Source organism: Lycorma delicatula, chromosome 9 (genome assembly GCF_047948215.1).
Source record: "Lycorma delicatula isolate Av1 chromosome 9, ASM4794821v1, whole genome shotgun sequence".
Taxonomy (NCBI): domain Eukaryota; kingdom Metazoa; phylum Arthropoda; class Insecta; order Hemiptera; family Fulgoridae; genus Lycorma; species Lycorma delicatula.
This window is the reverse complement of record NC_134463.1, coordinates 2,093,495-2,111,306: the sequence shown is the minus strand read 5'-3', so window position 1 is coordinate 2,111,306 and position 17,812 is coordinate 2,093,495. Positions and strand designations below refer to the sequence as shown.

Genomic DNA, 17,812 nt, shown 5'->3' with positions numbered 1-17,812 from the left:
ACTTGAGAGGATGAAACATTATTATCAGTATGAGTGTAAGTGAAGTGTAGTCTTGTAGAGTCTCAGATCGACCATTTCTGATATGTGTGGTTAATTGAAACCCAGCTACCAAAGAACTCACGTATCCACGATCTAGTATTCAAATCCGTATAAAAGTAACTGCCTTGACTAGGACTTGAACGCTAGAACTCTCGACTTCCAAATCAGCTGATTTGCAATGACGCGTTCACCAGTAGACCAACCAGGTGGGTTAATAAAAAAATATTTTTGAATATAATAATAAGTGCTGGCTAATGAACAGGTTACTGCAATTGCTTGGAATAATATTGAAAGATAACACCGAATAGAGAATTTTTTAGTAATCTGTTTATAATTAGAAGATTCTATGCTTATAGGAGTGTCGTCATATTCACTTGGTATAATTTAATTTGCTAAATCTTATTATTTTTTTCCATGAGGTATAATTATTAATGGTTTGGTGGTAGGTTGTACGACGTTTACGTCTAAATGAACAGTGTGATTCGTCGGTAAGAGAAGTACTGTTCTGTACTAAATGCAGAAAAAATGCAAAAGAAAGAGATGAACTAAATGTAATAATTAAATTGAAATTTCGTAATTCTTGTCCTCTGCATAATTTCAGAATAGTTGCTTAACCCGTTCAGAGGTTACGCTGATCAACGTTGTCGTAATGAAATGATAAATTCGAATACTTTTAATAGTTTCCTAATGAGTTAAAATAATGTATATAGTGGATTAACTCCTCGCTATATGTTTAAGGCCTTACTCGATCAGTTCCAGCAGACTGTCTTATTTTTAGGTAATTGCTTAGCATCATAGATATAAAAGACCCTCAAATAAGAGTTGTTTTCTCTCAGACCCGGGGTCGGCAACCTGCGGCGCGCGAGCCACATGCGGCTCTTTGGATGTGAAGCTGCGGTTCTTTTGTTCCATACGCAAATATTATTTATTTTATCAAAAAAAAAAAAAAAAAAAAAAAAAAACATTTAAAAATCGATTTGAATCGATTAACGAGGATTAGGCACCGATTCTATATATTTGCCACTTGTACTCGCTTTTCACCGCACCCCTCCCTCGTGACACGCGTCGTCACTGTTGTCAGTCCATCAAAAGCCGAATGACGTCGTCGTCGGATGTTTCTATGTAGGTTTTAATTCGCTTTCGACGCAAGACAATTTGGCGTCTCCACCAATGCTTTAGCTGTGAGGTATAGTTTGTTTCAAGTAAAAGAGTTAGAAGCGAATTATCTTCTCAAAATTATGTATGCACATATATATATAATAATAAAAAAACCGAAGTAAAGATAGGTAACATAATAAGTATTATATTTTAAAAATACATATTATACATATTTTTTTCCAAATAATATACCTAACTACTTTTTTGGAGTCAATAAGAACGGTCAAAAAAGAAACAAAATACTACTGTTGCATATTACCGCGAAAGTGTTTTTATTAAAATATATATTAAATAAATTACCTATTTTATTATTTATCTATTTTATTGCTTTTATTATTTAAAATTAGCGTTAAAATAATAATTATAAGTGTAAGTACCTATAAATTGTTATTTAATAAAACTATTTTCGAAAAAAATTTGCGGCTCTTTAAAAACTTTGAAATTTTGTAAATTGTAATTTTTGACTCTTCCGAGTCAAAAGGTTGCCGACCCCTGTCTCAGACTAATGATGTACGTTTTACAGTCAGTGCTTCATTTAAATAATTTGAAGATTTTTTTTTGAGGTTAATGTTTCCTTCATTCAGAAGGATTTTGGCAAGTAAAATGAATACAGCTCAATGAAGTACGGATCCGGAAAAATTTCATTCCTCAGTTCTTATATTAATCCTGAATGAGATTTTATTATTCTTAAAAATAGCTATGCTATTTTATCATGAAAGACTCCTATCGTCCTGTAACCTTATTTAACAAGCATTGTTGTAAGTATCACACACAATATTTCAGTCTGTTTCGTGAAGGAGTAAAAGAATTAAAAATTGTAACAATTTTTAATTCTTTTACTCCTACAAGTCTTACTTTTACTCTTGTAAGTATTCTGCCCAAAGGCAGGTTTTCACATGGCCGCCCTCCATTCTGCTCGATTCTCTGCCATCCGTTTCATATTATAACTTTCTTCCCTTTATATAGTGTCTACCAGTTTCATTCGTTTTCGACCTTTTGCTTTCCTAAATTGTTACAAGACACTGATATCGGTATACACGTACCAAGAGTTAATTAAAGGCAATTTATTAACCGTACTACATTATACGGAGTCATAGGAATAACAACTGATCGACCAATTACTAACTAGTTTATAATCTTATACAATAATTCGTAGAACTCATGCTTTTTATCAAAACATTCAAACTAATAAAAATTAAGTAGAGTTAAAAAGAATTTAATATATTAAATTCCTTTTAACTCTATTTAAAAACAACTCTATAAAAATTAAAAAAAACTCTAATAAAAATTTTCAACTCTTAAAAATTATAATTTCAAAACAATTTCTACGTGTTTGGAAATTTTTGATAACTGTTATGTGATCTGTCAATGTTGGTAATCATTTCTACGATTTTAATACCGAAAATGAAATATTTTTATAGGTTTCGAAATATTAAAGTTATGGCAAATGGCATATTATACGTATATATGGCTAGGAATATATATTTTTTAAATTACTTATTATTATATCCATTTTTAGGAAGATTTCATAAGAAAGCTACCCGTTGTAATCGATACGATGATTCAACATCATCCCCCGACCAAAAAACCACCATTTCACTATTGTGGACACGATAACGCCATAATTTTGCGCCAATCACTTTCAAATTGATACGTAATATATTTTTTTTTTTTGCCTTCAGTCATTTGACTGGTTTGATGCAGCTCTCCAAGATTTTCTATCTAGTGCTAGTCGTTTCATTTCGGTATACCACTACATCCTACATCCCTAACAATTTGTTTTACATATTCCAAACGTGGCCTGCCTACACAATTTTTTCCTTCTACCTGTCCTTCCAATATTAAAGCGATTATTCCAGGACGCCTTAGTATGTGGCCTATAAGTCTGTCTCTTCTTTTAACTATATTTTTCCAAATGCTTCTTTCTTCATCTATTTGCCGCAATACCTCTTCATTTGTCACTTTATCCACCCGTCTGATTTTTAACATTCTCCTATAGCACCTCATTTCAAAAGCTTCTAATCTTTTGTTCTCAGCTACTCCGATCGTCCAAGTTTCACTTCCATGTAAAGCCACACTCCAAACATGTACTTTCAAAAATCTTTTCCTGACATTTAAATTAATTTTTGACGTAAACAAATTATATTTCTGACTGAATGCTCGTTTCGCTTGTGCTGTTCGGCATTTTATATCGCTCCTGCTTCGTCCATCTTTAGTAATTCTATTATCCAAATAACAAAATTCTTCTACCTCCATAATCTTTTCTCCTTCTATTTTCACATTCAGTGGTCTATCTTTGTTATTTCTACTACATTTCACGTAATATATAGCAACCCAAAATCTCGGTTGACTTCGTTAATGGCCATAATCTGGTCATGGGGGTGAAAATAGGGGTGCTTTTTTGAAAAAATAAAATATCGCTACAAATCGTTTATTAAGTAAAATATCGAATTTGTTTAAAGTTTTTACTATTCTTTGGGTAAGGGTCTAAAACTTATCTAACTAAAGTTTTTTGATATCACAAACCATTGGCCCAGGGGGTGGGAAAAACGGGGGTTTTGAAGACAACAAAATCATCTCCCTTAATAGGCACAGTATAGGCACAGTATCTCCCTTAATAGGCACAGAAGGAGCTCCCTTCAATCAGTCAAAAATACTGATTGAAGGGAGCTCCTTCTGTGCCTATTAAGGGAGATACTGTGCCTATACTGTGCCTATTAAGGGAGATGATTTTGTTGTCTTCAAAACCCCCGTTTTTCCCACCCCCTGGGCCAATGGTTTGTGATATCCAAAAACTTTAGTTAGATAAGTTTTAGACCCTTACCCAAAGAATAGTAAAAACTTTAAACAAATTCGATATTTTACTTAATAAAAGATTTGTTATAATTTTTGACTGATTGAAGGGAGCGTTTTAACTCGATCTTTTGGGATTTATTGTTTATGAAAGGATATTTTCTAATTTTTGTTTTTTCTAATTCCGTTTTGTTGGGCTAAGAAACACGTATTTAAAAGCTTTCATAAAATGCTTCTTCTTTTTTTTAAATGCTGACTGTTACATTTCTTAGAAGAGGGTTATGGAGATTGGTTAAGAGGACGTTTCTATCCCTAAATGAACGATCCAAAGAGTGACCAAAGTACTCTCCGTTAACGTTTACTGCAAATACGACAACCTCATTTCAGACGAACATGCATACATAGATGCTCATTACATTTAACATACATACAAATACATACATTTAGCATACATACATGCTAAACATCATAGGGAACTATATTCAAAAATATTTGATGGCCCAGAAGATAAGTCAGTCCATTCATATTTTCCCAATTAAGCTAACAGTGCTAAAGAGATTAATATATAAGCTGGAAAAAATTAAGTTATGATGTCGATTGATAAATAAGGTCAGAGATAGACCAATTTTTTATTGGCGATGACACACGAGATTGGACATACCTTACTTACGTATTAATTCAAATTCGCTTATGTGTGCATTATCAAATGGGCATTCAAATCCTAGTCACATATTAAATGATATATCAAGAATAAGCGTGATTATAAAAAAATCATCAAGAAAAGAATGATTACAGGTTAAGTGATTACTTAAAGTGTATCGTAAAACTGAAAATCTCGTTTAAAATTGTTATACTGAGTTTCCTTCCGTTCATGAATTTGATCGACTTGTAGCTAGCAGTAAGCTTCTGAGGCGAAAAAGAAAAATTGCATTTTTGTTTTATATGTTTCTGTAGTACTACTTTCTAGATTTTATTTATATCACCGGTTGACAAAAATGGAAGTATATCAACACGTTAATCGTGTCAAATATTCATACAATTATAGTATATCTGATTTTACGAAAAACACTAAAAATCTGGAGAAAATTAATTATTATTTTAAATATAAATTTAACAGTACTAAATATTAGTATTGAATACATAGTTTTTTTTGTTTTTTTTTTACAATTAGTTGAAATTTAATTTTTAAAGCTGGTATCACGCCATTAATACGTAAAAAAAGAATTTTGTTAACTCGCTCACTACATGGAGGGTATATGTAAATATACTGAATTTTCTAACTACATACCCACAAAGCTGCCTCACTTTAAATGTAATTTTCTGTAGTTTTGTAAGAAACATATTATATGTATAATATTATATATATATATATATATATATATATATATACATAAATTCTAAAGTATAATGTTGGTTTCTCGTAAGCATTCTTGTTATATACCAGGTAAAATTTTGTAATTTTGTGTGTATGTATGTGTGTGTGTGTGTGTGTGTGTGTGTGTGTGTGTGTGTGTGTGTGTTTTAAGTAACACGCGTAGACACGTATCTTTGCTTTCCTTCGGTCTACTACTCTAATATCTAGCAGTTCTTAACTCACTAAACTGGGCATTCTAATTAGATAAACTTGGATAGTAGTGCTTTATATAAACTTACTAAACTTATCTCCTTAAACCCTAAGGACATTTAACTTAGAACAAAGGGTAAATATAAGGAAACGTTAGTGACTTATGTAATGAACAATTAACCTATATATAAACCGTAAATATTTCTATTAAATTGGTCGGTTAATTTACTTTTAACATAACTTAATACTTTGTGTTATTAAATTATAAATTTAACTGATAATATTAAAATAATTACACAATTTGCTTAAGATGAAAATTATTTTTTGAAAACAGATGTGACCACTAAAATAGGTTCTGCAAGTTTTCATAATTAAATTTAAGTAAATTAAATAAAACAAGTAGAAAATGAATTTATAAAAACCATAACGGCAAAAACTTCCACATCTTTGTAGCAAATTACGTCAATAAATTATATCAACACACACACTCACATGCGCGCGTGCACAAACGCATCTGTAGAGACAGTAAATTAAAAAAATACTTTTTTTGTGACAAAGAAAAGAAAAAGCCATGTGATTTAAGGTGACGAATTCCAAGACGTAAAATGACCATTGAATCTCAACAACTAAGTAATTTATTTATTCGTAGACATACAAAATTATCAGTTCAGATGGATTATGATCCACAAGATATGGATTACCACAGAATAAAACGACTCGTATGAGAAAGAATATTATCCAGCGATAGTTTTTTAAAATTTAATTTCGATTTATTATTATAAAAAAGTTATATAAAATATTGACTAAATTTAATAAGTCTTTATTTAATAAGTCTTATTTTATAAGTTTTTATTATCCCTCCATCACCATGGGTATTACTTTAAGTATAAGACAATGGAATTTTGTGAACGACTGCAAATAAAGTCGAATATACTATAATTGAATAAAGTTTAGAAAGCTTAAACAAATAGCTACAGAGTGGATCTACCTCGAATATTTGGGACTGTTAATAGTACAATAAAGGGAGAATTGTACCATGGCAGGAAGTTGTAGGTAATCTGTTGCATGAGTTTTTTGTGTTAATATTCCTCGTATCTCCTAGTTGCTCTAGCAACCCATCATATCAATTTAGCTTTCTAAACTTTGATTCGTATTTAACATATTATGTCTGTATAAGCAGTTTTATTGTATAAATATTGCGTATTAAAAAAACCTTTGACGAAAAAATTGTGAATGAGAAACCTAAAAGTGTGAATATACAATACTACTTTTTTTAGCAGAGCCATAAATTTGGATACCGAATGGCAGTTTTGTTTTAAGATAATAATTATTAATTTTTATTAAGAGTGGCAAAGAATATTAACCGATAAAGAACTATATACTTTCTTCCTTAAGGAAGTGTTGGGCTATTTAGTATTTTAATTTAATGTGCTGTGAGCGCATAAATTGTTTGGCGGGGATCATATGAAAATATGAGCGATTTTTAAATGAATTCATTTTTAGTGTATGTTGGCAGAAAAGCTTCTCGATGAAGAAAAAACTGTTACCTTTATAGAATTGGCAGAATTTTTTTCGATAAATTAAATTACCCGTTATTAAGAAAAAAAAAGACAAAAGTTAATTAAAAAAATATTAAATATACAAAAATGTTTAAATACTATAAAATTAGGTATTAATTTTATCTGTATAGAGAAATATAATCTATAAATGTAATCTATTGAATCTTTGGAGGCCAAAAAACAGAATACATTTGTTGTTATTGGGAGATAACATTATGAGACCACATATGCATCATTTTATCTATGACCTTCTGTCATTATTTCCGGCAACATCATAATCCCATCGCTGTAGAACTTCTGTGGTTTCTGATCAAAAATTGTGACGCGTAATTTTCACAGATCTCTTTTGAAATTAACTTAATACCATTCATGGAATTCTGCAGAGACCGAAACAAATGATGGTCTGACGGTGCCAGTTTTGGGCTAAACGGTGGGGGCATTAAAACCTCCCAGTCAAATTCTCTCAATTTCTGACGGGTCTTTAAAGATGTATGTGGTCTGGCGTTGTGAGGGTGGTATAAGACACCCTTTTTTTGAGGAGTTCAGGCCGTTTCTTTTGAATTGCTTGTTGCAAACGCGCTAATTGTCGACACTACAGGTCTGAGTCTATCGTACTGCCTGGCGGCAGCAGCTCGTGATGCACGATGCCCTTCCATTCCCACCAAACGCTCAGTAAAATCTTCCTTCCTGTCGATATTTTCGCATATTATTGTCGTAGGTTATCCACTTTTCATCACTTGTGATCAAGCGCTTCAGAAATGGATCGATTTCATAACGTTTCAGTAGAGATTCGCAGACAGAAATTCGATCAGTAAATTTTTCTGAAACAGATCAATTGGCACCAAACGTTGAGCATCTTTTTTTAGCCAGCTTCCTAATGGTTTAACACTGTTTGGTCGCCAATGACCTAAAAGTCCATATTTTTAGGTCATTGGCGATGTCATGAATGCTTACATGCCAAAGTCTTCCTCGACTTTTGTCAGAATACGCTAATGCTATCTCATGCGCAAATGGTCAATACTGCTTAAACCATCTGTTTTATATACATATATTGACTGTTTATATATTTGTTGAATTATCCTGGTTTTAAATGGGTATCAGGTTTTATGAACTACCCGGTAGGAAACCCTTTATAAAAATTCTAAAATATGATTCTTTCGAATATATTTTTATATTTAAATTATTTAATTATTGTTCCTTAATTTATTTTACTAAAGTACAAGTATACATCCAAAGGGTAATCATAAAAACCTGTTTTCGGACAATTTTAAAAAATTCAATAAAACCTATTTAAATATAATTCTTCTTGCTTTAACTAAAATTAAAAAAAAAACAAAACAAATCGTCCCCCTTAGCTTAGCACCGGAATGTACCGATCACTAGCGGAAAATCCCGATTCGTTAGTACATGTCTCGTAGTGGTCAATTTTATTACTCTTATTAAATGAACTTATCTAATGGTTTATTCTTAGTTAGTTTAGTAAAAAAAATTTGCTACCGTAATTCATTCATTCAGTAACGAAACAAATCTTAGAACAACTATTTTCAACACAAATAAGTCGATACTGAAAATACTATCGATTATCCATTTACAACCGTATGTTTTTTGAGGGGGCGGTCTTGCAGTTACAATTAAACATACATACAGATTTCTGGGTACGAGTTCCCGGTCAGGCATGACATTTTTTCACATGATACAAAAAAATTTTTCATTATTCTCGATCGGCAGCTATTACAGTGAACTTTCTCTCCTTTAAGTCAGACATTCAACACTTCATTCATTATTCCAAGGAAACAGGTTGTAGATTATTTATTTATTAATTTAAAATAAATTAAAATACTGGAAAAGTATCGCATCATTTTCCCGGTTACTAATTTACTTAAAACAAATTTGCTAAAGAAAAATTTTCTCTATATCCTACACATTTTTCAAAAAAAAAAAATATTTATATATATATATATATATGAAAAGGAAAGTTTTCAAAAAGCTTTCATCATTTTAGGTCCAGGGTATATAATTTTAAAAAAATTGTATACATTTCTATTCTATTTATGAATTATAAATTTTCAAAAAATTTTTGAGACTTATTTAAATTGAACGGAGGTACAAAAGAACAAAAAACATGTATTTCAATTTAAGCAGTTAAATTATTTTCATTTTTTAAATCTTTTGGATTATGTTCATATGGATTCTATGTAAGTAACAAATTTTCTGTAATAAAGTGGTTCTCTCGAATGACTGCAGAAAATCGAAATTGTCTTTTCGCTATATCCCCTACCCCTATAACGAATTTTGAAAAAAGAAATATATATATACATATATATATGATCAATGCCTCATATATACTAATATTTGAGATAAATTTGAAGAAAATCGGTCAATCCTGAGATATAAGGCCAAAACCAGTCCGACATACCTTCGCACACACATAAATGTTTTCTTGGCTAAAACTAGTTGGATTCTCAAGCTTAAAACTTTGCAAAATAAATCAATATCGCATTTTCTACATAATTGCCAAACCTTTAATATTTCACTTATATTTAATCTAGTTATTCTAGCTATATTTGCCAGGAAAGTAATGTTTGTCATGGTTGATAAGTTATGTAACTGAATTTCCTTCTGCTTTTAATATTTTTTTCCGTGAAATATTTTCTTTTGTATTTTAATCATTTTATTTATTATTTATATAATATACTATATTTGGAATTTTATTACGATAGGAATTTTCTGTTATAATTTTCTGCAATATCCACAGAAAAATAAAAATGTTTTTATAATAAATAACGTAACAGGTTAAAACTCCATTTTTTTTTTTACAAAATATAAACTTATCAAATGTAGCTAATGTTACAAAACTGATATCTGTTTTTGAAATAAGTTTTCTAAGCAGTGCTAACACGCATAAACGAACGTCCACGGTCGATGTGTGTAAACTGACAGAAATAAACCATTGTGAAACTACAAATCCTGAGTGATTTTCTTTGAGTTTCATTATTTAGCCTCACGTTGAATAAGCGGATGTTCAGTTTTCCCGCGCTGTCTCTATGGTACTTATTGCACGTGACGGAGATATTGCTAGAGGGTTAGAAAAGAAGGGTAGAGTAAAAATAAATGGATTTCTTGATGTGAAATTCACGTGAAAATAGACTGTCATAAAAGCGTGTTCATCACAAAAAATGTATAAATAAACTATAATAATAAACACATAAATAAAATGGATGAAATGTAAGAATCCTTTAAGGTATTTTAAAATAAACTGTACAATCATTTTATGTAATAATAGATTAGTATTTTTCTATAAATAAATTAAACATTTATTAATAAATTATTATACATTCCCATAAAAATTAATTCCACAGAAAACCAGTTTGTTATTCAAACTGAAAAATTGACGCAACAACATTATATATTTTTTTTTTATGATAGTTAAAATTTTTAGTAAATAATTACAATTCAAGATATCAAATATGAAACAGGAATGAAAGTAAACGATGATAATAATATTTAAAAATTATTATAAATGTATTTATTTCAATGTTTATTTATAAAATCATTGTTGTCAATTAAGCCAAATAGTTAAACAAGTATTTTATATTTTAAATAAATAATTTTTATAAAAAGGTGTATATTAAATTTTACTCTTTTACCAGTCCTTCACATGAATATTAAATATCACCTACGCTTTAAAATAAAAGTCGGCAAGAAACTAATTTTGGTTTTGTAGGGTGAAATAAAACTCAATTTTTTTCTTATACAAAGAATGAACTTTAATTAGTTTTATATTTTCCATTTTCTCCGATAACCATTTACCTCTGCCAGATAACTTCATGATTCCGCGCTCAATGGAACTTCTGGTCCTTATCCGCAGAAAACTAAACCAAATGCTATTTCAGTTCATCATCATTAGTGAAGGTTTTACCATTCAAAGAATTTTTCAAACTTTGAAATAAATTGTAACCTAATGGTGCAAGATCAGCGCAATGTGATGGATAAGATATCACTTTACAGTCAAACTCCAATAGTTTACCATGAGTTACCAAAAATTTGTGAGGCTATACATAGTTTGGATGGAACATAATTCCTTGCGATTTGCCAATTTTTGCAGTTTTTCTTTGATCGCTTCGTCCATTTTCATTAGTTGTTGACAGTATACATCAGAATTGATAATTTGTTTCCTTGGAATCAACTCAAAATGCCCTGATTTAGAAGTTGAGAGTTCCAGCGTTCAAGTCTTAATAAAGGCAGTTAATTTTATACGAATTTGAATACTAGATCGTGGATTGCAATGTTCTTTGGTAGTTGGGTTTCAATTAACCACACATCTCAGGAACGGTCAAACTGAGACTGTACAAGACTAGACATTTTTTACACTCGTACTTATCATCCTCATTCATCCTCTGAAGTAATACCTGGACAGACATTCCCGGAGGCTAACCAGGAAAAATAAAAGCTCAAAATGCCCAAAACCTTTGTAATTCAACCAAATTGACCATGATATTTTTTCGATGCAATTCAGCTTTCTTTGTGGCTTGTATTTGTTCATTATGCTTGGACCAAGATAGTTTTCGATCGATGTCATTATAGACGATCCATTTTTCATCAACAGCGATGATCGTTTCAACAGAAGAATTAATTGCGATTGCGATCATAACGAAAATATTGATTCATTGTGTTAAGTGAATTTCTTTCAATTCATGCGGAACCCAAATATTGAGCGCTAAAGAAGTCTAGGATATTTGATATGATTTTCAGTAGTTTGTGATATGTTTAGTCTTTCTCTAATTCCTCGCACCATTATATGACGATCCGATTCAATTATTGCTTTCGTCTTCGTCAACTTCTGTAAGTCTATCAGAACGTTGTTCACCTTGAGTGACAAATCTCCAGAATTTTTGAAAGTGTTTCTGACGCTTGCGTTCTGTTAGGCACTCAACACCGTACACTTCACATACCTATTTTTGATCCTCAGCAGCTTTCTTCCTTTTACGGAAATAAAGTAAAATATATCGAAACTAATAGGTGCAAACAAAACTACACGCAATTTGCTTCTAAAGTATGCTAAAGGTTGTAGATATTAAATATTAAAAGAAAAACAAATAACATAACATCGGCATAATTATAAACATAAACCTATCTATTTATGAAAACCGAAATTACTTTCTTGCCGACTCCAATATTTTAAGTCTTATGTCTTTGAAATCAAATTTTTCTTTTACGTAAAACAGCTTCCGCAGTTTGAAAAAAAGTAAGAAAGAGATATTCTTAACAGTTTCCACTTTACGTAACCTAACCTTTTTTAAACCGGGTGTTAGATTACAAGAAAAAGAATATTGAGGCCTAGTTTATCGGTTTGCTTGACATTTCTCCCGCCACCACCCTATTCGGTCGTCCTAACGGATACTGAGCCACGAAACAGTTTAACGACCAGTGTCCTAACTAGCTCCTAGAGCTAACCTAAAAGCGTGAGCAGAATAAGCGTGGTACCATACACCACTCGCTTGCGTGTCCAACCGGCCTCTTGTCGTATATCACTATAACGGGTAGGCGCACCCCGTCAACTACTAAAACATATATATGACTATCAGTAAATAAATTTATTTCGTCAAAGACAGCAATTCTCTGCCACGCCTAGGCTGCTGAGTGTCAGCAAGTACTTGTCCACCATTAAAGCGCTTGCCGCCTTATTCTGGCTGGTAGCCAGCCATATCTCTCTGTTAGCTTCCTATAGCAGCGCGGTAGGAGTCTTTTCGCTTAGGTAAACTACTGATGTCGGTTGAACAAAGCAACCGCATCAAGGAACTCCCACACGGTCCAACAATACGGCTCTCGCCACATTGACTCGCCGCTAATGAGCGGCCAATTTTCCCCTTGACCTCTAAGTTACAGGATGGCCTGAGTTCTGGCTTCCCCAAGAACTGGGCAATCGAACATCATGTGTTCGTTCGGTTTGACCTCCCCGCAGACCCACAGCTGATCAGCTGCCAGGTGCAACCGAAACAAATATTGGTTTAAATTTATATAGTTGGAGAGCACTCGGGCCGGGCTCCCGTTGCCCTTACAAACGACCCCCAGATATACCATCACAGACATACCATCCCCCCAGATCCTGTATAAATCTATACAAGGACCTTCGCTTAGTCGTGGCGTGCCATTCATGCAGCCAGGATTCCATCGCGAGGCTGTAAAGCCTCCTCTGAAAGCGGGAGATAGGCAACTATTCGAAATTTAGAACCGGTGCATTGAGATCACCGTTCCGCTCCGGTACAGGCCCGGCTTGAAACCGCATCCCAAATACCTCGGTCTCCCTGCCTCTTCGCAATTTTCACATGGCTGCCTGAACTTTCGCCGCTAAATCGATTGGGAGAGCCTTTCCTAAAACAGTAATAGCCTCGTAGGAGGTTGTTTTAAAAACAACAGTTCATACAATTAAGGCTCTGCGCTGGGCTCTCCTTAAATTTTGAATAACTGCTCGATTTCTTTCCAACCTATGCGCCCAAACGGTCGCCGCGTAAGAGGTCATAATTTCGAAGACACCTGGGTATACCGTGTACAAATGACGGCCCGACAGTCCATAATCCTTTCGAGCAATCCTCCTAAGCTTATGCATCACAGAGAAGGCGTGCTTGCTTAATGTGGTTGCAAAACAGCAACTTCTCATCAAACAAAACACCTAGATACTTAAGAAGTCGAACTCTACTGAATACACAGCCTTTATACTTAATACGGGGGTTACGGCTGTATGATAATTTGTCTGAATCCTTGAGAAGCATAAACTTCGTCTTAGGCACAGAAATCCTTAAATTTTGAATGTCCATCCAGCCCTCTGCGGTTGACAAAGCCGCCTGCGCTCGGTGTTCTAATTGCGGCCTAGTTAAGTACTTTTATATATTTTTCGGCTATGTTTACCAGTGATTTGATGGATTTAACAATACTTTATTATGCAATAGTAAATTTGAGTATCATACCGATCTTTCATCCGGAGGTCTCTGATTCGAATCCCGGTCAGGCATGGCATTTTCACACACGCTACAAATCATTCATCTCATCCTCTGAAGCAATACCTAACAGAGGTCCCGGAGATAAAAACAAACATAAAAAAGTAAACAATAAAAAAGAGTGCTACATTTACTATCAATTTAAAACTTTTGTAAAACAAAAGTTTAATTTGATATTAACTTAAATATTTTCGTATAGTTAAAGAAGAAAAACATGCATCTTCATAGGCTATTTTACGTAAATCAATTTGGAAATGGAACATATAAATTAAACATTCTTATTAAAAAATTAGAATTGTCTTTATAATTGGATTGAGCTACAGTATATCAAGAAATTAAAAAAAAATTAAAACAATGAGGAAGAAAAAAAAAATCAGATCGAAAAATACCTCGAGGACTTAAAGAAAAACCAAAAAATTATATACGAAAGTGTTACATTTACTAATGAAATTGATATTAATGAATTTAAGTTTCAAGAAAAAATAAAACTTAAAAGAAAAATAAAGTGGAGTAAAGAAAAAAAAGAGATATGACGAAGTGTTGGGAGAAGAAAAAAGCGAAATTAAGTAAACGATAGTGTAAACGATAAAGATGTCATTACCTTCACTATGGTCATCTGAAAACCTACAGTAATATATTGTTAAACTGTTCCAAACGTTGTTATTTCACTTCGATGATCAACGAAACCCGGTTTATGATATATATTTTTTCAGTGGAATTTAATTCTTACTTAATCTACAATAAGGAGTTTGCTTCTTTCTAAGACATTTCGAAATTATTGTGATTCTAAGTATAAATTGAACGTGTTACATAAGATTTTGTAATGGAAGTTAATGATGGGAAAAATCAGCACAAACTAATATGATTTTGCGTGGCTTTTCATATATTTTTTCTGACAGACGAAATAGCTTAAAAAAAGTAAATTTTTTTTTATTTATTCAACTTTCCAAAACGTTTACAACCACTTATTATTTCATCAGCTTTATTCACAAATCGTATGTAATAATTAATAATACTCTTCGTACTATTAGTATGAAAAATTATGAACTATTAGTGCATAATAGCACAAGTACTAATGGAAAACCTTCATTATTATAAATACTTTGAAGCGTATTAAATATATGATAATTTCAAAATTGCAGCACATGTTCTCTATCTATAAAATAATAAATTCTGGGGTACTTATGAATGCAGAAAGCCGTAACTTTATAACAGTTTCGACTATCATGGTTTAATAATCTACTTAATAATCGTTATTACACTTTATGTTACGCTTTATAGTGTCGTAGTACACTAAAATAAATGACAGTTACATAATAAATGAGAACGTAAATGGAAATTATACCTTCATGGTATATTCTTCTATACAGAAATATCACTAAAGTTTTACCGTATGAATTTATAAATAATTTTATTACCGTATACCATGAAATAGATTATCTTTGTTTACTCAGTTAACTAAGTATACTACTGTAGAAAAAAAATTCAACTTGCACTAAAACAAGAGAAAAAACTGTAAATATACTGTAATAATATAGAAAAATCTAGCACAAAAAAACAACTAATTTCATTTGAGAGGGAAATCTTTTTTCCAAGTATAACGATGTTGGTAACAATAATCTGTACTATTATATAAAGATGAAGAGGGTTTTTGTTTGTTCAGGATAAATAAAAAAAGTACTCGTATCAATCGCAACCACATAAGTGCGATAAGTGCGATCTTGGTATAACTGAGAAGGGTTTTAGATATATTTAATCTCGAAGAACCAACAGATCTATTGATTTCAAATTTTCAGGGTAAATTAGTATTATACCATGTAAGGTTGTAAGCCGCAGACCGAGGCCCTAGCTCTCTTTAAGGTTAAAATATTAAAAATATTCATCATATTCTTCACCAAGTAGGGTGAAGTTGTAAATTAAAAATATTCATTAAGGAAAAAAAAAGATTAATCCTTTTACTTCATTTTTACATCTCTGCCTCCATGGCAAAGAAATAAGTTTCGTCGTCAAAGGTTTGCCATAGCTATTATTATTCTGTCTTTTCTAATTTAGTTTCTTTTTCATGTTTCTATAAATCCTGAATACTTTAATTTATAGTTAGCAGTATTATTCTCACAATCATGATGATAACGAACAGTGCGGGGATCCAGGGAGCGAATCCCTATGGGTAGGCGGGAATGACGAAGAGAGCTCTGCAGGTCTAAGACGCCGTCCTACTGCAACACGGTAATGGCGAGCGAAGCGAGCTCTGTGGCCCTGTGACCTCGGGAGGCCTGAGTCTGCTCTGGGGTTCGCCTGGGCCGAGCTGGATCCTGAAGGTCCACGTTCCAACTAGACGGGCCGGTTAGTAGAAAAGATATCTCTCTCGCCGGTAGTTATTAAATATACAACTAATAATAATACGTTTCACATATCTTCAACGCATCTTTATTGTTGAGGATTATTTAAAACCGTAATTTTACGCGAAATATTTACAATATTTTTGTTTTTTCAAGATCTTTTGTATTTCGTTTTCGGATTATGCAGATCGTGTTACATATATTTGTGGGTTCAGAAACGTTTTAATTGATAAGAATTTATCACTGGTCCGGAGGTTATTAATACATTCTTAGATGTCGTTAACTTAAGAAAATTACTAAAACCTGATATTACTCTTGGATGCAACAAGGTGAAGACAATAATAGGCCATACAAAAACTCAAGTATTCAAATGTTTCGAAACGATTTTTTTTTAAATCATTTAAGTTTATCGTGTTTCGTAGTTCTTTCGAATTCCAAAATTTTCTTTTCCTGAATTTTATTTTTAAGGGTTTTTAAAAGAAAATATTTTTTTAGATGAAATTCATGAGTTCCATTTAACATAAAATAATCTATTAAAATAATTAATAATTAAAATAATTTTTACATATTTAGACACAGCTCTAAATACTGTTTTAATCATAATGAAAAAATTGTTTATAATGTCTATTTACAAAAAAATGGGATATAAAAAGTACTTTTAAAATTCCTTCTTACTTTGTATAAAGCAATTTAAAATTTATTTTTAAAATAATTTATCAGTTGTTTAAATAACTAATATATCAAAGGCCTAGCAGTAAGACATATAAAATATGTTTTATTTTGCAGCATCACTCTTTGATGTTTATGTAATATTATTATTAAAATTTAATAACATTAATAATTTTTTTTTATTTTAGGTTATTTCCACATATTTCTTACAAGTAACTTACTACGTAGGAGAGTCAGAAAACAGTACAGGAAAGTGTAAATTCCAACACAGCAAAGCAGTTCATTATTTTATATAAAAATTAAAATTTTGAATAGATTGCTCGGTGTTCAAAACCCAGCAGAAGTTTTATAACCATTTAATCTACCCAACTCTTAGTGCAAAACAGTAAGTCATTAAATAAAATATAGTAATATAATATTATTTTATAATAATAGAAATAACATATTATTATAGTAATTAATCGATATAATTAAAATACTGTCGACGGTTTTATCTATGTAAATCCCTTTGGCTTGTAAATGGATGGTACAATCAGTTTAAACTGATCATGATAGATTTGATCATCATATGTAGGTGAAACGCCGAACTATACGATAGTCAGATAGTTGATATTCTCTCTTCATATTTTGCCTATAGGCGAGCAATAAGCATTAACATTCTGCACATAAAACTGTTTTGTTGAGGAAACAAAATAC

General features: G+C 31.7%; 1 long non-coding RNA gene across 1 annotated transcript in view; it reads left to right on the top strand.

Moving 5' to 3' along the window:
* Nucleotides 1-17,488, top strand: part of LOC142329773 (uncharacterized) — a 297,912-nt gene extending 280,424 nt beyond the window's left edge. The window contains exon 3 of the long non-coding RNA XR_012757590.1: nucleotides 17,305-17,488. This is a non-coding gene — a long non-coding RNA (uncharacterized LOC142329773). The remainder of the gene's footprint in view (nucleotides 1-17,304) is intronic.
* The last annotated feature ends 324 nt before the right edge of the window (nucleotides 17,489-17,812 follow it).